At 37.8% G+C, this 21,648-nt stretch overlaps 1 protein-coding gene across 2 annotated transcripts in view; it reads left to right on the plus strand.

Annotated features, from left to right (window-relative positions):
- The window catches only part of MGAT4C (MGAT4 family member C), a 472,680-nt gene that overhangs the window by 211,926 nt on the left and 239,106 nt on the right, over positions 1-21,648 (plus strand). The gene's annotated exons all lie outside the window — the stretch shown is intronic.

Genomic DNA, 21,648 nt, shown 5'->3' on the forward strand with positions numbered 1-21,648 from the left:
CATGTATAAATCTAGAAATTTTAGTCAAAAATTGACTAAATTGGATCAATTTATGTAAGGGTTAATGTAAGTACAGTGTGCCCGCGTCATATGCAGGTGTACCATATACAGCTTCCAGCATACGCTGGAAGCCGTGCCGGAAAGATTTTTCCTATGCCCCAGAAGAAGTAATGGGGTGTGCGCCCACAGCGTCCACCCCACAGCACACCATGGAAACAAGCCCCATTAGTTCTAAGGGGCTTACGTTTACACACTTTTTCCCTTATGTGGCGGGGTCCAGAATGGATCCCCTGCGTAAGAGAAGGGCCAACTGTACTGTACTCTTATTTTTATTTTATTTTTAAAGAAGCATCCCTTTCCCTGAGTAGAGTGACAAAAGGCAAGAGCTTAGTCAATCCTGGGAGAACTAAACAGAAGCACTGACACCTGCACTTACTCTGCTACACATTACTTCTGGCCTTTCCTTCTGACAGGAAAGTGATGGTAATCGTTTCCTCCTTATTGACCAAACCTTTCAGGTGAGCACAAACATTTATGCCTGATGGAATTTTGTAAATTCTTTGGCACCATTTTCCTTTGCTTCAACATTCATGTCCTTTGTTACATGCCTTTAAATTTTACTCCTGACTTATTCATGAGTTATATCAAAAGACAAAATGTTGGCCCCAAAACCTGCCCTCAACTTATAGATGAGGTTGAGTATATACGGTACATTTGTTGAAATATAGTTGAGTATATACGGTACATTTGTACAGTAATGTTCTAAGCAGTCTTTATTAAGTAAAGCCCTAAAGTAGTCAAACAATCTTTCATCTAGATAGCTAATAATCTGACAGGGGAGAGGAACTTAATGTGTGTGCTAACTGTACAGCATTTTAGCTGAATATAGATGTGAATTAATAACAAATGCAATAGTGTGGAGATTGCCATATAATTGGATACCATGACCTCATAAGAACACTACTTGTGTTAATTCTTATTTAAATAGCCCATGCTGATGATGTAGTTAGTCATACATATTCATACAACCACTTAAGTTGAGCTCATTTGTAGAAAGCAAGCTGCTACTCTCCTTTGCCAAAACTCCAATATGAGTGCTGAGACAAGTGAGGTAACATGACCTGAAATTTATTGCATGAGAAACTTGTGTGATTTTCAAATGGAACCCAGTACTTGCCAATTCTGATAGGAAAAAACAGCTTAAAGGTGTTTTCTCAAAGTGATAATTATCTGTGAATACACAGGTTAGGATTACAGGCATTGAATCTTAAGAAAAGGATAAAGGAGATCAAGAAGAAATTAATGTCATCTGAAAATGGTCAAATCTTTCAAAATGGGGAAAGAGAACTACAGTGGACCCTTGTTAAATGCTGGTGTTTGGTTCCAAGATCCCCCATGGATAACAAAATCCATGGATGCTCAAGTCCCATTAAATATAATGACATAGCAAAATGGTGTCCCTTATAAAAAGTGAAAAATCAAGGTTTCATATTTTAAAGTTATACTTTTTTTTGAACATTTTCAAACCATGGATGCTTGAATCTGGTATAAGAAATCCGTGTATAAGAAGGGCCGACTGTATTCCATATAACAGATATTTGTTGGCTATTGACACTATGATAGTATGCTGCCCCAAACCTATAATGTTATGGGGGGAGGTTAAAGGTGCAATCTATTATTTCTAGAGATCATCATCAATGACAAGATTTGTAATTAATACCCAGAAGCAATATTAGCCTGTCTAAAGTTACACATATAATCCTACCCAGTCTTTGAGTATTATCCACCATCATCCCAGAGCCTCAAAAGGCAATGGAGGACTCAGCTGGAGGATGATTTTTTGATTGACTAATGGGTTCAATTATTTATTTTAGTTTTTGTTATTGTTATATTTGGAATTTTTGTGTATATTTGAAGCGGGGGGAGGGGAAATAATGTGTATTGTGTTATATTGTATTAGAGTTGTATTGTGTTGTATTGTATTGTAGTATTGCATTCCATTAGAGTTGCATTTGCTATTATTATATATTTTTTTTTACTTGTTTTGCTCTGTTGATTGTTATGTATTTTTCTTTGTTAATTTTATTGTTGCTATAATTACTATGTATTTTTGTTGTTTATTGCTATTGTTAATTGCTATCTTATTTTATTGTTATTGTTTAATGCATTGCTATGTTACATTTGTTTCTTTATTCATGTTTATTGTTATTGCCTTGTATTATCCCCTCTGTTGTAAGCCACTCGGATTCCCAGTGAATGGGCGGCATATAAATAAATCCTATTATTATTATTATTATTATTATTATTATTACCAATAAGCCTCCTTTGAGAAATCTGGGATCATGTTATTTTCTAGTAATGTCAGAGAAAGCCCTAAATTAAAGAAAAAGTCCTAGAGATTTCTTCCCTCAGGCCACAAGGGCTGGTACTTTATCAATTTTCATCATTAATATTTATATGTTTCCACCACATTGTTCCAGAATGGTTCAGATTTATGTTCAGGAGAAAACATTGGAAACTGTTGAAAAATTTCTTTTGTAACTATCACAGGGTTCTCTTTGTCTAGAGATATTTTCTAACCTACTTTTAAATGATGACACCAGATACACAAATGGGTTAGAAAACAACATAGGCCATGTATAGTCATCCATTCAATCAATGCCATCTCACTGCTGCCCAGATTAGCTCAAACTGGCTGCCTCTTGGCTAGATGAGCAGTCCAGCAGATCATGCCATGGCCTCGGATCAAATTCAGTGGTGAACCAGCCCAAACTGGGCACCTGAAAATCAAAACAGAATAATCTCAGTAATATAAAGGGTGAGCATATCCAGGGTAGGCATGAGACTTATATGGTCCAAGGTGTTGAACTAAATTGGGGAGTCCTGGTGGCACAGTCAGGAACCCTGGTGGTGCAGTGGTTAACTACAGCCATTCACTCACAGACCACAAGGTTGTGGGTTCAATATCAGCCAGGGACTCAGGGTCGACTCATCCTGGCATCCTTTTGAGGTTGGTATAATGAGTATCCAGCTTGTTGGGGACAATCAACTTACAGTTGTAAACTGCTTAGAGACCTCTTAGATGGTATAAACTGGTATATAAATGAAGCTGCTACCACTATTGCTCTCTGCCAGTGATAAGTCTATCCCAAATCAGGAAAGATATAAAAATATATCAAGAGCAGTCCCTTAACCACCAAACAAAACCAGGAGCTCAAACAAAAACAAGGGAAACGGAGGTGTGGCGGGCTTGAGCAGCCCAGTTGGAGAAAATAGGTGCTATTCAGGTCTCAGAATGTAGAATGGAACAATAAAACACAATAAAAAACAGCACTCAAACACTCTCAGGTATCCCCAATATTCAAGTAAATGAAAGCTGAGCCACAACCATTGTCAAAGAGACCACACAGCCAGGGGACTACGTGACACAGAAAATAGCCGAAGCTCAAGCCACCAACCAGCTTGAGCAACAAAACTGAAAGAGGAAGAAAGGTGGTGGATGCTATCCATATTAACAACAACAACAACAACAACAACAATAATGTTATTTATATTTCCCCTCCTCTCCCTATGGATCGAGGCGGGGTTACAACCCAATAAAAACATACAAATACAATCGATAAAAAGGAACATATCCAATACAATATATAAAGGCTTGGCTCCACTCCGAATCCTCTCCTCAGTGTGGCGCAAACATGTCACCTTATATTATTTAACTGATCTCTTACAAGAGACCAGCAAAAGCACATTCCAGACTAGCCAGCACATCTGAGATGATTGACAATACTTCTTACTTCTTATGCAATCTTCATTTGCTTTTGGTTTTTTTTCTTCAATGAAGGCTTGATTACAAAACATAAGTTTCATATCCAAGTGAAAGATATCTGAAAGATGTTTTCACTTCTATTCCTAATACTTCATTAGACCATTTGCCTTTATGTTCTTTTTCCAATGTCAACCTGACTTTTATTGACAATATTGCCTGAAGTGATGAGAAGTAATGACTGCTGTGCAGAAGCTTACGTTCCTAAATAGCAATATGAAAAGCCTTTCCTACAAACTTATGGATTGTTTTTAGATTTAGCAATACTTATAACTGACCATTGAAATCTATAGGACCCAGCTAACTTGTCCCATTGATTTTAGTAGTCAGCTCTAAGCATGACTATGTCTGGTTCCAATTGATTCCTATTCTAATTTCTAATTTCTAATGTCTCCCATAACACGTTTGGGTAAATTTTTAATTGTAAGTTTTTAGACTGTAAACTGCTTTGGGTCCCAATTTTGAGAGAAAAATGGGATACAAATAAATATAATATAATATAATATAATATAATATAATATAATATAATATATAACAGAATCTGGAAAGGAGAAAATGGTGGGACTAGTTGACAAGCAGTGTATAATTTAATTAACTGCAGTTTTAAGGAATATATATATATATATATATATATATATATCCATGAAGCAAGTCATTGACAAGAGGAAAATGTAATCTTTTCCCCCTCCTCCTCTAGGATTTTAGGGCTTCATGTGTAGATATGTGGCACATTTCATAAAGCTAATTTAATTATTTTTTGTGTTTGCATACAAAAAACATACCTTAAACAGCGTGGGTCCAGGCTATTTGAAGGACGGTATCTCCCTGTATGAGCCCACTAGAGTATTGAGATCATCAAAAGAGGCCCTTCTTTCTGTCCCACTACTTTTCCAGGTGTGTTTGCTGGGAACAAGAGAGAGGGCCTTCTCAGTGGCTGCTCCCAAGCTTTGGAGTTCCCTCCCTAGAAAGACCAGGATGGTGTCATCCTTACCATCCTTCCTGTGCAGCCAGGCCTATTAAGCAGAGAAGGACTGGGTTTTTGATGCTAGGCTACCCATATTTTAATGGTTTGTATTTTAATATATTATATTTTAATTTATAACTGTTTTAATCCTTAAAATTATTTAATTGCTTTATTTTATATTTATGTATTTGAATATTTTGTATTGTTTTTAAATTGTATTGTTTTATACTTGTTCATCTTCTTGAATCCCTATATTGGGAGAAAGGCTTGACCATAAAAGTATCACTGAAGTATATGTAACTAATAAATTTGGTCATACTTCATTATATGCTTTTAAAAATTAAAGTATCCAGCTCTCACTAGACATCCTTGTTTAATCAAACACAGGAGTCAATAACACATGCACCACTCTAATATAGCTTCTGCTAATTTGTTTTATCTGTTCAAAAGAACAAAAGAGATATTTTTAAAAATTTATTCATTGTTAAGTAATGATAAAACTAATCTTAAAATGTTAGAAAAATTACTATGTATCATTGGCAAAGGTAGTAAAATTGGAAGATTTTCATTGTCTTCCAGGAAGATCAGGGTGGAGAACACTTACAGTTACATTTTATGACTGTAAAGAAAATCTAAAGCTCAGAGTCTTACATTATGATAATGAATACAAATACTTGGATAGTGAAACTGGGGGTGAGCTCTCTGATAGAGAAGGCTAAATGTCTCACACGAATATTTCTCAGTTACATAACTGAAATGGATAACTGTATTTATTTATTTTTAGTCAGAAATATAAAAACAAAAACAAAACCCATATATAATTATTTATTGAAGGTCAATGAATATAATGACAGCAGACAGGAATTCAGTTACAGGGCTCCCTGCAGATGGCGAAAAATGAGTACAGTTGCACCCCGTGTTATTTAATGGGCAGCAATGTGCACAGATCTACATCATAGCATCTGTGTGCATCTTCTACCACTAAATAATATGGGGCAGGTGATAAGTAGGAGGTCAAATCTGCAGACTGCTAGTCTGCCAATGTGGCAGGCTCACTGTATCTTTTGTTCAGAGGGTTGTATCAATGCTGCAGAAACAATCCAATTTAACATCACTTTAAGTGCCCTGGCTTAATGCTATGGAATTCTAGGAACTGTAATTTTGTGAAACATTTAGCCTTCTCTATCAGAGAACTCTGGTGCCACAACAAACTACAGTTCTCAGAATTCCATAGCATTGAGACATGGAAGTTAAAGTGGTGTTAAACTGGATGATTTCTGCAGTGTAGATGTAGCCAATGTATTACTAAACTTGTCATTTGAGCAGGGGATGATACAACTTCCTTCCATCTCCCTTGCATTTCTCAAAGCTACCCAAAAACCTGTGCCTGAGAGTTTTCCAGTCTTCCAGTCTTCCTGAGCAGTTTCTTCTTTTGAGGGGGACATGTGAATTGATGGGGCTACCAGGGGAAGACAAAGTGCTATTTCTTCTTTCTACTGGATTCTGGAGGTAATACAGTGTTGGATCCTAACCACTGTTCTGCAACATGTCCTAAGGATGTTTATTCTGAAGTGATTCTCACAGGTACAGTGAGACTTACTCCCTAGTCTGTATGCTGAAGAGTTTGACTTATCAAATAGATTAAAACTTGTGTGTGTGTGTGTGTGTGTAGGGGGGGATTTAGTGTGATGGAAGTATCACAAATGTTATTTTTCTCTTCTACAGCTTCAAATGATACAGGGATGAATTACTTTAACATGCCTCATTTTCAAACGGATTTTATTTATTAGAGTACAACAGTCAGCCACACCTTATGTGAAACAGTGTTGTAAGAAACACCTGGTTTCAATACTCTACACCAGCCTGTTCCAGAAAAAGTTGCCATAGTGCCCATTCAAATATAACAAGGAACTTTATATTCTCTTCATGAGAGGTTAGAAGGTCAAAGCTATGTGAATCATTCAAAAGCTTCCTTTAGCAACAGTCTTCTGAAAAGTATGCTTATTCATGTACACCAAGGGATCTAACACCTGTTCTGGAATGTGAGGATGAAACACAAGAGGGACTTAGAAAGAGATATATATACTATCTTGCAGAATATTTAGCCATAAAGTGAACTGTTGAAGAAAATAGTCAGATATCAAAGTCTGGGTTAGAATAGGGCAAAATGTCATTCACTTATTAACAGTTGTTTTCTTCAAACAATAAGTGAATAGAGGTAGGACTGGTGTGGAAGGAAAATATAATACCTATTAACCCTGCAGAAGGGAAACTGGTCTCATTGTCCAGATGCAGTACTTTCCTTGGGACCCAAGGTGTGGCCTGAACTTACTAACATAAGGGAAAGCCTTGCACACTATTCACATGAGTATGATGCTTTGAAGTAATGAGTCAGTAATGAAATGATGTTGTAAAAATACCATAACTATGGGGGGCAATATTATTTTTTGGTGTAACAAGAAATGTTTTCTAGTTTTTTCCTCCAGACTTTTTTTCATGCTTAGAGGCATTTTAACTGGGATTTGTCAAGTTTTATGCCATTATCTTACTAATCCTAAGATTTTCTTTTTTAAAAATAGTGAACAAAATTAAGAAAAGGCAATAACTGATAATAGAAGGATTGTAACAATCAACATAATTTTTCCCCAGTGGAATGAATAAAGATAACAAACTATGTTTCAGGGAGCAGAAGCCTCTCCTTGAACAATTCAAGGATACTGGAGGGGAGTCGATGATTTCCTGACATTTAGGAAGTGCACCAGCTTTCACACACATACATTTCCTAAACATTTTAGCTGCATTTTACCAGCACTTAAGCACTGCTCTGAAAATCTCCTATGTGTCACTGTCTAATCTGCACTGCAGAAATAATGCAGTTTGACACTGCTTTAGCTGCCATGACTCAGTGCTGTGGAATCTTGAGGTTTGTAGTTTTATGGGATATTTGGCCTTCTTTGTTAGAGATTTCAGGTGCCACAACAAAGTACAAATCCCAGGATTCCATAGCACTGAGCCATGACAGTCAAAGTGATGTCAAACTTCATTATGTCTGCAGTGCAGATTAGACTACAGTCTAGTTTGATACTGAGGATGCCTAGCCCTTTCTCTATTCCTCTTTAAAGTAATTGCTGCTTCTTTACTTGAGTCCTCCACCACAGGAAAGGTTTTCTTCCCTTCCCAAGTACCCTAGCAATAAATTCCATTGTCCTGCTGCATGTATGTTAACTGCCCTCAAATCAATCTTGACCCATGGCAACCATGTGAATAAGGCATCTCCAAGACACCCTGTCCTTAACAGCTCTGCTCAGTTCCTGAAGACTCAGGGCTGTGTCCCCTATCTGGTACGTGGTCTTCCTCTCTTCCTACTGCCCTCCACCTTTCAAAGCATTATTGTCTTTTCTCATGAGTCATGCCTTCACATGATGTGGCCAAATACAACATCCTTAGTTTAGTCATCTTGGCTTCTAGAGAGAGTTCAGAGGGAAATGCTAAAAGATTTGGTTTAAGAGACATATCTGTATAGATGGACTGGCAGCAATAGAAAACTTCATGTAATAGAAAAGTAAAGCTCATGTCCTTTCAGCTGTTGGGAACCTCTCATAGAAAGAGATGAGACCATAGCATTCTCTACACCTCTGACCGAACAGTCGGCTTTCTTAGTTTTCATGCTCCCATAGGCTGGATTTATGGCTCATACTAGAATACTCCCTCCCATGTAGTGAAATACCCAGGAGATCTGTGAACAACAGCAAAGACAAAGAAAAGATACCTAGATTAATCAGCCTTATCACAACCATGTGACCTTTACCACATTCTAAGCTAATTGATTATTGGTGGCAGACAGAATAAGATAAACAACTTACATTTATGAAGATCTTTTTCACATCCACTGTAGTCATATCCTCCAAGTTGAGGTACTCAGTTAAGGTCCACACCCGTCTGAGGAAAAATGTGTGCCATTAGTGAATTCTTCTGTTTATTTTTTACTTAGCCAGAAATCAAGTTCATATTTTATTATTATTTTTTAGCAATAATGTTTCAAAGATGTACCTGTTTGTTTTATTCTGCCTATCAACAATGCATTCTCTGACAATGCATTCAGAAATAAAAGTCCATTTTTTTAAAAAAAGTATAAAATAAAACTTAAACCTAAAACAATTTAAGCATTTTCAGAAGAAAACAAGAAAAAGTAAACAAATTTCTTTCCAGGATAGTGTGATGAAGCCCAAAAGCACGTTTTAAAAAGCCTCAGTGGTAGTGAGAGAACAGAAAGTCTTCATTTTGTATCTAAAAGTCCACAACATAAGTGCCCTCTGGATATTTCTGGGTACTGCCATTGAAAAGACTCACTCCTCATAACCCACCTGCCACATCTCATTTAGAATAAATACCTGGGGAAGGGTATAAACCGGTTGGAGTTAAATCCATAAGGGTGATGCAATGGGTGTGCCTTTTTTGGAATGTGTAATCTGTATTTAATGTGCTTTAATTGTCACACAACTAATATCTTAAAAGTAATTGAATTGATTGTAGAATGCTTTTTCACTTTTGTAATGTAAGAGCTAGTATTGCATAACAGTTTGAGTCCTGGACTGAGACTCTGGTGTCTGGGGTTCAAATCCCTTCATAGCCATGGAAACCCACTAGGTGACCTTGGAGGAAGTCACACTCTCTCAGCCTCAGAGGAAAGCAACCCCCATTTGGACAAACACTGTCCCACAGTGGGAAATGCTGCTTTGGAGTGTGATAGAGTCTCCTTCTTTGGAGGTTTTTAAAACAGAGATTGGATGGCCATCTGTCAGGAGTGCATTGATTAGGTGTTCCTGCTTGGCAGGATGAGTTGTGGTCTCTTCTAACTCTATGATTCTGTAAAATAAATAAAATTATTTTATGAGAGGGCACAGTCTTTCACATAAAATGGCCCCAAGCCATCTAGGATTTATTTTAATTTGGGTCCAAAAATGTAATAAAGCAAATGTGGATGACAAAAAACTGGCATCATTATGCTCATTACAAACACATTATGATCATCTTGGCTGACCAGTCATACTAAGTAGTCCTATTACCATACTTTTGATCAGCTGAAGCTGAAGTCATGTGTAGCACACCATAGTAATCTACACAAGAGGCAACTACAGCAGATGCAACTATGACTATCAGGCTACAAAGGGACAGATGGAAAGCATAGATGCTAGCAATGCTGAGACTCCAGGACAATTTGATGACTCCTTGAGGTTCCTTTGATATCTTCATTCTCCCTTTCTTTTTGTATCATACCTTTTAGATTGTGTGTCTCTTGGTAAGGGCTATCATTTTTATTAATCTCATGTGAGACACAACAGGAGGCTTTCAGACAGAAGAGCAGGATGTAAAAAAAAGCTTTGAACAAATAAAACAAAATCATGTGTCAATGCCAGTTATCCATCCCTCAGATAGAATAATAATATGGGGCAGGGCGGGGTGTGTGTGGAGGTTGGTAAGCATGAACTTTTGTACATCAACAAAATCCAGTCAATCAACAGTGGGTTGAACAAAGACAATGGTTTCTTGGCACGATACACACATTATAACACTAACTCTCCAGCCTCTCTTGGCCAGTTCATCACATTCCTTTCTTGTTCCCACACTATATTCCAGTACTTCTACCACCCTGGTTAGCTACTCACCTTGACTTTAGGCAACATCCTGCCTTTGTCTTCCAATGATCATAGTTAAAACTGATCTTGTCACCTTATCTCCATACCCACAACTGCTATTCTACTTCTATTCTCACACACACCCTGCTTATGTCTGCCTGCTTATGTCTGCCTTTTTATGTCTATCCTTGGACTTTGCACTCCATACATATGAGGAAGTAGTCTCAGTCTATGAAAGTTCACGCTACTAGTTTCTTTCAGTTAATCTCAAAGGTGCTGGAAGATCCCTTTTCATAAGATTTTCCAGACTATTATGGCTATGTTTTTGAATTCTGTTATTGTTATCCTGCCTCTGGGAGTCAAGGCAGCTTGCAGCAGTTAGAATAAACATAGCTAACTAAAAATTTAATTAACCCACCAGTGAAAATAAAACTTATTAAAAGCATTGCAATTTTTAAAAACAACAACTAATAATAATAACAATAATAATAATACACCATTGAGCACAGTGTATAAGTCCCATTGCCTTTGGGGGGCAGATGTCTTTACCTGTCTGCAGAAAGCCAGCAAGGAGGATGCCCATCTAACTTCTCTAGAAAGGGAATTCTGAAGCCTGGGAGGAACCACTGAGAAGACTCTCTTCTGTGTTCCCACCAGGTATACTTGTGAGTGTGGTAGGACAGAAAGAAACCCCCAGTAGAGAAGATATGAAAATATGATCATAAGGGAGAATATAGTCCTTCTGATAACTTATATCAGAGCTGCATTGGACTTTAAAGTCCATAATGAGTTCTTGGAACTGTGTCTAGAAATGAACAGGCATCTAGTGGAACTGATGCAACAGAGAGTTGTGTGTTCCTTGTAGACATCTCATTTAACAATCTGGCTGCAGCTTTTTTGGCCAGCTGAAGTTTGTGAAAATTCTTCAAAGGCAGACCAATGTAGACTGCATTACAGGTTACTGCATTACAGTAATCCAAACAGGATTTAACTAAGGTTATCCATAACCTAGCCTGCTCTCTCTGCAAAATTGTGTTCTGTTGTGTTCTCCTGGTTATCTTTTCTGTGCTGTCAGTCCTTGCCAGGTATATACCCCATCAATCAGGTTTGCAGTTGCTTAGTGAGGCCAGAGGTACTGTATTATCTTTGAAGGTTCACTCAGCCTTTATGTTCACTTTACAAAGGGTCTGAATTTTCTTGTTTGAGCCATAACATTTTCTGCATGGGAAAGTGAGTAGCTTTAGCCAATATAGTATTTGCAACAATAAGAAAGAGCCATGGGTGTTTCAATTTGTATTCCAGCTATTCTACAGATCCCAAATTTTATTGTAACTCTTTTTCTTATCAAGATTTCAGCTTACAAGAAGTCATATCAAGTCCTACTGAGGAAGGCAAACTTTGTCAGAAAGCTTATAAAGGAATCCCATAGCACCTTTCAGAATCAGAACAAGAAATTTCCAGCATAAACTACAGTAGGCCCTTGGTATCCAATGGGGTTTAGGTCCAGGACCCTCTATGGATACCAAAATGTATGCATGGTCAAGTCCCATTTTATACAATAGTGTAGTAAGATGGTGTACCATATTTCTTTTAAAAAAATAGTAAAATCAAGGTTTGCTCTTTTGATTATAATTTTTTTGGAATATTTTCAATTCATGGATGGTGAAATGGTGCAGAATCCATGGATAAGGAAGGCTGATGCATGGAGCAACACCTCTGAGGACAGACATTTACAGTATTGAGCAGGACAGAGGAGAATGTAAATTATAATAAAAATGCAAAACATGTATGTATACTGATGGGATGAAAATGTTCATTTTCAATATAGAGTTGAGTTTAATAAAGAGTAATTAAAGGGACAAAGGTGAGAAATAGGTTTTTCAAACATACTCAAGTGACCAGACAAAAATATGAATGGTGGAAGACATTCATGGTATGATGCATTGATATGGATATAAAAACCAAAAGTGCTGCAATAAAGAGGCATGATAAACCTTCTTAGTAGCTGTAATGATAACTTGCATTTTAATATGTGTAGTATGTCAATAAACCATTGTCTCTGTTCAGGTCACTGTTAGTGTAGTAATTCATACTTATCTCTTTCTCATCAAACTTTATATTTTTTCTGTTCAAAGACTGATGTTTGGAGGTCTAAGACAGAATGTCAAGTAAGGCTGACATCTTCTGCACTTCTGTGTTATTTTAGAAGGGATATTTTTTGTTCCAAGAAACAAAACTTTGGCTCTGCTTTTATGTCCTTTCTAATCAAGTTGAACTTTGTTTCAGTTTGTGCCTTTAATCCCAGGCTAACACTCCTTGTTAGTTTTGTATTATGCTAATTTCTTTCTGCTAGGCTAATGAGATACATTGTTGAACACAAACCAGTGTGTACACTGCAGGCAATGACAGTCACACAGTGAAGGACATTTTAGAACTCAGCTAGTGAAACAGGAGAACAGGGTCTTCTGCCTAAGTTTAAAAAAAAAATCCAGCTGTTTCTGTCATCTAGTCATACCAAACAGATATCTTCTTTTGAAGCCTTTTCTCAGTTTATTATCCATTTTCAGCTGCAAAAGATAAATAGGTAGCTGTGGATAAAATATGCACACTATGGAAATTTTTTTATTACTGTTTTACCTGCAGTATTCGCAGCAGACTAAGCTATCTAAAGCTTGATACAAATGCTTCATAGCACAAGAGTAAAATGGCAAACACTGTAGTAAAACTACAGTGTTTTTACTACTGAAACTACTCTTGGGCCATATCTTGGGCCACAAAACCACTGTAGTTTTGTGGTTGGGGCTTCTTGTTGATTTTCATGACATAAATTCAGTTCAGGGATAAATTAACTCCAGTTATTCTTAGAAGTGATGAATCCATTGCACATTCAATATTAGTAATGCCATGATGTAGAAACCAGCACAGTGAGCAGACTCTGATTTCAGAGAGTATATGTGAAGGATATATTCACTACAGCAGCATCCTGAATTAATATGAAGGAAATGGCATTGAATTTCATTCATTTTGCTGCTTTAGATCCAGTTTAAATGTTAAGAATCCATTTTCAGGGCTACTGTTCTGAATTACGCTGTATGGATGTGGATATGCTGCCTGTGGTTTTTTTCTTTCTTTCTTATCAATCCATTAAAAAAAAAAGATATATACAGGATATACCAGAGTTTGAGAAAGTTAAACTTTGGATTATAACTTCAAGAACATGGAAACTGTCATGATCAGAAAAAAGACTTGTATATCCATTTCATATTGAACATCCACATCTAGGTCTTGCTCTTTCAACTAATATTCATAAACAAAATGCTGGCTATTACGTATTGTCAATATGAAAAGTTATTACACAGTCTTCCATCATGCACACATGTTTGGAATATACTTCCCCACCTCACTGTTTGCATAGTAGGAGGGAGAAGGGTTTGATGGTTTCCTATGAGGAGAGGCCACATTAATGGTGTTTCCCACCAATACTTGGAGAGCTATGGGGTGGGTCTGAGGTTAAATAAGGCTCTAGCCTTTTGGAATTTTTAACCCACCCTCCTACTTTTAGCATAGTGTAAGTTTGCTGGTTATTTCAGGACGGGGTAGGATTTTTTCACCCCTTAGAACAGGTTTTTGTTGTTGTTGTTGTTGCCTATCCTACACTGTGTTTTGGGCACTTAGAAATTGGCCTAGGTGGTGTCTTAAATAGATGGTCACTTTGCAGGTAGTGGGGGTAGAAAGGAAGAGTTTGGTGATCAACTATAACACCCTTTTGGTGAAGGATATGCCTCTCGAAGTGCCCCTATGGGTCAGGTGGCTAGAGGAAGGAGGCCATCCTTGGGGCTACCTGTAGGATCTTGCCTTCCACAGAAGTTGTGCAACTTAGGAGTTGGATCCTCTGTTAGGTCTTTTAGTAGCTGGATGGCTGGGGAGAGGCTCAGGTGTTTCTCCAAAGAGAAGCTGTGGAGGGAGTCTAGGAGAGACCACCTGCCTCAGATGGTCCCATATTAGGTTGCTTCCCATTTTTATTGTATTTTTCAAAAAATAGGTTTAAACAGGCAACAGTTTAAATAAAGTTGCCCATATTGCATCCCAAGTTCTGTGCGTGGTCTCATTACTTCATAAGTTGGTCATCAATTAGATGATCAGAAGACAGGCATTTGGCTTCCTTTACAAACTCCTAAAAGAAAGTAACAAAATTGATAGGGCTTCTTTCTGGGTTCATAAAAGCAGGTTTTTTAAAATTAAAAATCTGGACCATACTGGCAATTCTTTCCATAGGAACAGCTTTAATATTTTTAAGGTTGGCAGAAAATATTAGGTACAATTCCTTCCTCCCTAACTCCAGCACTATGACAACATTAGTTTGAGATGCCCAGTTTCAGAATTTAGAATTAATTACACTATAGTCAATTGAATAGTTAAGATTATAGTTATTACTGTTAGTTCCTTTTTTGTTCAATATCAATAGTCAATATTACTGACAGTATATTAGTTACTGTTGAAAGACTTATACATTACATTCTCCCTTCCCTCCTTAGTTAGGCAGAGACTGTCTCCCCTTTCCCCTCTCTCATTCTATCTGGCAATTTAACTGACTCTCTGAATATTCTGAACTCTCACCTCTCAGTGTCCAGTCAACAACAGTCCTCCTCGGAGTGAGGTTAATAGCTTTCTTTCTGCTATATTAACTCTAGTTAGATTAGGTTTTAGTTTTGGTGTGTGTGTGTGTGTGTGTGTGTGTGTGTGTGTGTGTGTGTGTGTAAAGGCCATTATTATTTGTTTTTAAACCACAAACTACATGTTTGTTGTTTCTTTGTGTTTGAGTTAGTCTTCACTTTTAGGAAACCATATTAAAATATAGTTCTGATGTACTGCTAGTTAAAGCTAGACTCTGACAGATTTGGCTTTCCTACATGCATATTTTGTTTCCCTTTAAAAAGGTTAACACCCTGAGAAACTCAAATTGTACCCCACATTTTTAGTAATTTTCCTATGTTATTATAATTTTGTGCACTATAGACACTCTTGCTGTAAAGAAAATAAATATCAACAGATAAAGCCAAAGAAAGTATCCCAATACAGAAATAAAACTCAGAAATGCAGTCCCTGTTCCATGTACATTTTTTTCCAAACATTCAAAATCTATAGATTTATCTTCTCTGCTATCATGGTATGTTTCACAGTGTGCTTCTCCAGGGAGCCATTTATAGTACAAGCCATGTAAATATCTATCAGGATTATTAAAATTAGTGACTAGGTTGCTGACATGAGACACACTGTTTAACAATGCAAAATGCCACAAGGAATAATCTAAACAACGAAGACAGCCCTCATTACACTAATGTGTGGATAATATGAATTTCTAATACATTTTAATCCCTACATTAATTGTTTGGGTAATGAAGGAGACATTTGTAATGGAATTAAAGAAGTACTCTTTCACAATAATGGGCAAATATGTTGTTTGTTCATTCACTTTGGTAACCTGAAACCAATTCACACGATCAGTTTACAATGACAATGTACTAAATATATGGGGAAAACGTAACTGTTTGCTTGATCAGACCCCTCAGCATTTTGATGGCTATGAGATTTCATGGTGAAATAGTTCTTTCCAGAATTTGGATGCCTCACCTGTGATTGAAGATGGTAACTGGACAGGTGTTGACAGAGAAAAGAAATCTGACATCAATTCTTAGGAACAGTGAATTCTCTTGTGCCTCCAGCTTCAAATATGGACAAGTGAAATTGCCTTACATTGAACTAGACTATAGGCTTTACTCTTTGATAAAGGCTCTCTCACTGGCATTGATCCAGTGTTTTCTTACTAGTATACAGAGATTTCCTATTACCTATTTGGTGGAGATGCCAATTAAATAATCATGGAATCTTCTGCAATGGGAAGCATTTGCTGAATCAATGAGTTTGGGGGCTTCCACAAAAGATTACTACCTGCTAAACATACAACAAGCATGGCGTAGTGGTTTGAGTGTTGACTATGACTTTGGAGACCAGGATTTGAATCCCAGCTCGGCCATGTAAACCCACCAGTTACCTTGGGCAAGTTACACTCTCTCAGCTTCAAAAGATGGCAATGGCAAAAATTCCTCTGCAGAAACGTGTACGAAAACTCCATGATAAATTCACCTTAGAGTCATCATAAGTCAGAATCGACTTGAAGGCACATAACAACAACAGAGACATACAGCATGGGGATGTGGAAAATATTAGGGAGATACTTGTTGTTCCTTCTCCTTACAGCCCTCAGCAGGCAAGTCAGCGCTGTCAACAGCAAGTCACCTGCTGCTGATCCAGTTGCTTGGAATATTATTCATGGGATGCTGTTTAAAGCTGTCAAACCACTGGTTGGTATTTTTGTCATTAGAGTAGTGCTCAGCTGCAGCTGGCTGGAACTGTCATGACAGCTATATATTATCATGTCATGCTTCTATATTCTGATTACAGTGCAAGAACAGCAAGAAGGTGCTTTAACTCTGATATCTTGCTTGTGAGTTTCTATACAGATTTTACTGGGCAGTCAGAGAATAGGTCATCACAGGGCCCACTTCTATGACATCACAAGGCTCTGCCCTGTAACATAAGGAGGACCTGTTCCCTGGTCTCAGACTTTGGCCTTGACATTTCAAGGACTAGGCTGCTGCTGAGCAAGCGATTCTAGATCCAACAGAGATTTTCTGTATTGGGATTTATACCAGAAGATTGTTGAGGAGATTGTCAAACCTTTTTCAGAGTCCTAATACAAAATATAGATGTATTCATAAAAGAATTAAATTATTGCATATAGACAGAGACATACCTAGGTCAGACTATAAACAGGGAGCAGCTGCTGCAAACTTCACACATTCTCAAGGAAAGAGAGTGTATTCTTTATGGCGCTGGGGGGTGGAGTGGAGAGATCTGCTGAAGGAAGTTATGTTTCTTATTGTCTTCTTTACTTTTCCTAGCAACTTCTGACAGCCTGTACAGTTTCGGGAGACATATAAATCCAGGGCAAGCTTTCCTTGGGAAAAAGCACACACAAAACTACTCAGGGACCCCAAGCACTGGCATGGCATCTAGGAGTAACCAAAAGGCCTTATTGAGGGATGTTTGTAAGCTTTCTTCTGCTCTTATTATATACTATCTTAATCCATTTTCCATTATTTTAATCAGTAAACCTGGTGCTGTTCTTTCACAAATGCAATTTTCTTCTTTTCTTTTCTTTTTCTGGTTTACTTCTAATCTGGTTTGACAGATCTCTGAGCTGATCAGGTGTCCTGAATGAATATGTCTTATGTTATTTATAGCAGAGTTTCCCAAAATGTGACCTGCAGACAGTTTATTTTAGCGTACTTCCCACCACGTCTCTATATCTTTCTAGGCTAGAAGTTGGGGTAAAATTTGGTCCCCAGCTCCATTAAAGCGCCCTTCATTTGAGCCAACTGATTCCATTGGTGCCAACTCCAGAAACTATTTTAGCAAAAATATTAATGGGTTGATTGTATTTATATATTGCCTGTCAGCTTACCAGGGTCTTCAAAGCAATGCAAACAAATTAAAAACATTTAAAATAATACAGAGATAAAATCTTTTTAAAAAAATAAAGCCAAAACCAAAAACTGAAATATTCTTTAAGAATAGTTAAAAACAGTCCTAAAATAATTTAAAAACAAACATTTAAAGCAGACAGAATTGTTTCAAATACCAAAAGCCAGGTGGAACAACACCATTTTAGCTGCGCATCAGAAGCTCAAGCCAGCCTAACTTTCTTTGGAAGGGAGTTCCACAGTTGGGGTGCTGTTACAGAGAAAGCTCTGTTGCATGTGCACATCAACCTAGCATCATGAGATTTGGGGACATTCAACAGGGCCTTCACTGAAGATCTCCTTTAGAGCAGGCTTATATGAGAGGGAATGGTCTTTCAGATATGCTGGCTGCAAGCTGTTTAGGGCTTTGTAGGCCAAACCCAATGCTTTGAATTCTGCTGGGAAGTAAATTGGAAGCCAGTGCAGTTATTCTAAAATCACTGCTGTACGGTCTCTAAAATGCACACTTAAGACTAACAGAGGTTTAGTCTTTCCATTAACAACAACAGAAATAAAGTATGTCCATTTTCGTACAGAGGCAGCAGTAGCTATACTTTAATGTTTCAGTGGTTGGAGCCCTGGAAGCTAAAGGTACCATAATCAGGAACACTGATCAACAGACTACTTTCCCTTTCCTCTGTTCTTAAAAAGTGCTGCTTCAAATCCATCAGGCCACTTGTTATAAGATATGATCATGTGTGATCTCTGAGTTCCATTATGCACTGCAGCTGCCCTTGCAATGTGCCTAAAATCCATTATGCTACAGCCTTCTCATCCAAAAGCATAAATATTTAGTCATCCCTTTTCATGCTAGAAATTGGTTGAAATAAGAGCTTTTTCATTAGACAGATCTGCGGATTTTCATCCAGCTGGAACACAGTTTTTATTCAGACTGCTGAAGATTCATTGAATGGAAGCTTATGAAATCATTATGTATAAACAGTGAAACAAATGGAGTTATAGCGGGAGAGATTTGTTCTGTAATGTTGAATATAATTCAGTGCAATGGGCACTGAAGCCAAATCTCATTAGCTTGGGTATATTTTTATGTGCTGAAGTTTATTGTGTTGACTGTTTGGTCCTATGAGACTTCCCATGCTTCTCTTTGGCCTGCAATGTGTATGGCTGCTGCTCTTTTTCAGGACAGTCCTTTATAAAGTCTGGGATAAACAGTCTTATCACATGGTAGCAGACAAATTCAAATTGCACAGATGGGCTGGAATTGCATAAAATCTACAATTTAGAGCAAGAGTCAATCCTTCTTGTGTAGAGATCTGTTTTATGGCTGAACATAGAGGAGTTGGTTGTGTTCACAGCTGTGTTTATGGATTTTAGCATCTTAACCCAGTTTATTACCAACCATGTAGGAATGGACAAGACTATTTTTTTTTCTTATGGTTCCATAAGTACTGAGAAAAATGGCAATGATATGTAGCCCACAAATTCTTGTAAATTTGAGAAAAATTGTCATGCCAGACTTAAAACCCCAATCAATGGTGATCTAAATCATGCAGGTGTGGAAAATTTGTTCCAGCGAGTCTCTTTTTAATAGTTTTACCCAGTCCTCCCAGACAAAACAGAGAAACAGACATAATTTACTGATATACGTTGTACATTTTCAGGCATGCAATGCATTCAAAAGAAAAAAGTTTTTGATGACATATACACATTTAAAAGCATGCTGAAAAAAATGTATGAACACTTCATATGCATACTTTCATAAAAGGGGCATAGCTCCCATTTATGTGTCCATCAATGTGCACAAAAGTGCATAGACAGAAAAAGCGCTCCAAAACAAATGCATAGATATCTATCAAACTGTGGGGGTGGAGTGAAGAAATAGTCACATGGAACTAGGATAGAATAAACATGGAAATGGGAAAAGGTGAAGTATCTGGAAGCAGACTTGGCAAATTTGCTCACCCGAATCTCTGTGGGTGTATATCTGGGACAGAGCCAGGTTTGATTTTTCACACCCTTCCAGAACAATCTCTCTCTGCCACTTTTGTTTCTCTTAACATATGGTTTTCCTCATGCATGTATCTTGCATTTAGCATGCTTTGATTTGTGACTGATTGCTGGAAGGTAAACACTGGTTTAATTTGTAAGACTGGTTGTTGAGGCATATATTTCTAAAGAAATCCCAAACTGGGAGAGAAAATAAATTAACTGTAGGTTTTACAATGAAGGAAATGCACATTTCCCTTCACGGCAACACTGACCTAAACCTACAACACCAAACAATGAGAAGAGTGGAACAGTCCAAATATGGGTAAAAGAGACAACACACTATGCTGTCTACAGCTTACATAAACTGAACATGACATGGTACATAGATCTGAAACTGGTCGCAAATCTGTTAGCTGATTATACAGCACCTACCAATTGTGGACAGGACCATGGGGGTATTGGGTTTTACTGGTCCCCTGCAGTGTGTACTGCATTTTCTGGATGTGAAGATGCAGGAAGGCCTCTGAGTCCACTATCCAGGATTCCTCATGGAACCTCCCCATTGGGCAATAGGGTATTTCACACCTGCTCCACCTACAAGTCATGCCTCTAAATGTAAGTTTATAACTATAAATTAAAAGGAAGGCAACCTGTAGCGGGTGAACCCCAAATCCACGAACCCGAAGGCCCGTGGCCTGCCAGAGGACAAGCAGAGTCAAGGAGACCGAACTGGCTAGGATAAAAAACGCTTTATTTTCTTGGCCAAGGGCAGCAGCACACACACACAGCAAAACTGCAGCCCCGAGGGCCTCTTTGCCATCTTCTTTTATGCCTTTCTAACTCTACTTTTCCTAGCGTAAGCCAATCACAAAAGTGAAGCAGCATTGTGTCCTACATTTTCTTTTTGGCATTACATTTGCTTGGGATTACATTTGCTTGGAGCCTGGAATGTACAGAGAGATAACTGTGGAATAGATCTAGGCTCTTCAAGGCCGCTGGTTAAACACAGGCCATTGTAGAAGGAGGGGGTGATTATGTGAGTGGTTATACTACTGCCACACATAGAAGAAAGAAGGATGGGGGCCAGCATAGCCCATTTGCACTTTACTCTGTAGGCAATCTATGGGCCTTCTGTACTATTGATTCTTTTGCAAACAAAGTACAGAAGCAAGAAAGCATTATTATTATTGTGTCCCTATCAAACCAAGCAATGACAATAATTTGCAACATTTAAATAGGGGGCTAACAGAAAAGGGGAGAAACTCACTTGCTATGTGAAAGACAAAGAACTCCACCAGGCATAGTCAATCAGCTGGATTTCATGCCAAGCATTTGGTAATACTGTAAAGATAGAGATAGTGATAAGAAAGACAGAGAAAACGGCTTCCACTACACAACCTATTTTTTGTTTTTTGTTTTTTGTTTTTTCAATTTGGTCCATGGAAGACCTGCCTATTGGGACAAACTGGAACCTCTGATTGTTCCTGGCAGTTACTTCTTTGAGTCAGCTACTCATCAGTGCAACTGAACTAGAAACTTTTGCATCTCTCATCCCTGCACAAGAACAAACAGGCTATCTGGATAGCAGGGCACCCTAATTTCACATGATTCATGGCAGGTACAGATACAGTAGAAAAGCAAATTTGCAAATTATGCATATTGAACAAATGTGCACATTGTTATTTTAAATAG

Source organism: Sceloporus undulatus, chromosome 5, assembly GCF_019175285.1.
Source record: "Sceloporus undulatus isolate JIND9_A2432 ecotype Alabama chromosome 5, SceUnd_v1.1, whole genome shotgun sequence".
In the NCBI taxonomy this organism is placed as follows: domain Eukaryota; kingdom Metazoa; phylum Chordata; class Lepidosauria; order Squamata; family Phrynosomatidae; genus Sceloporus; species Sceloporus undulatus.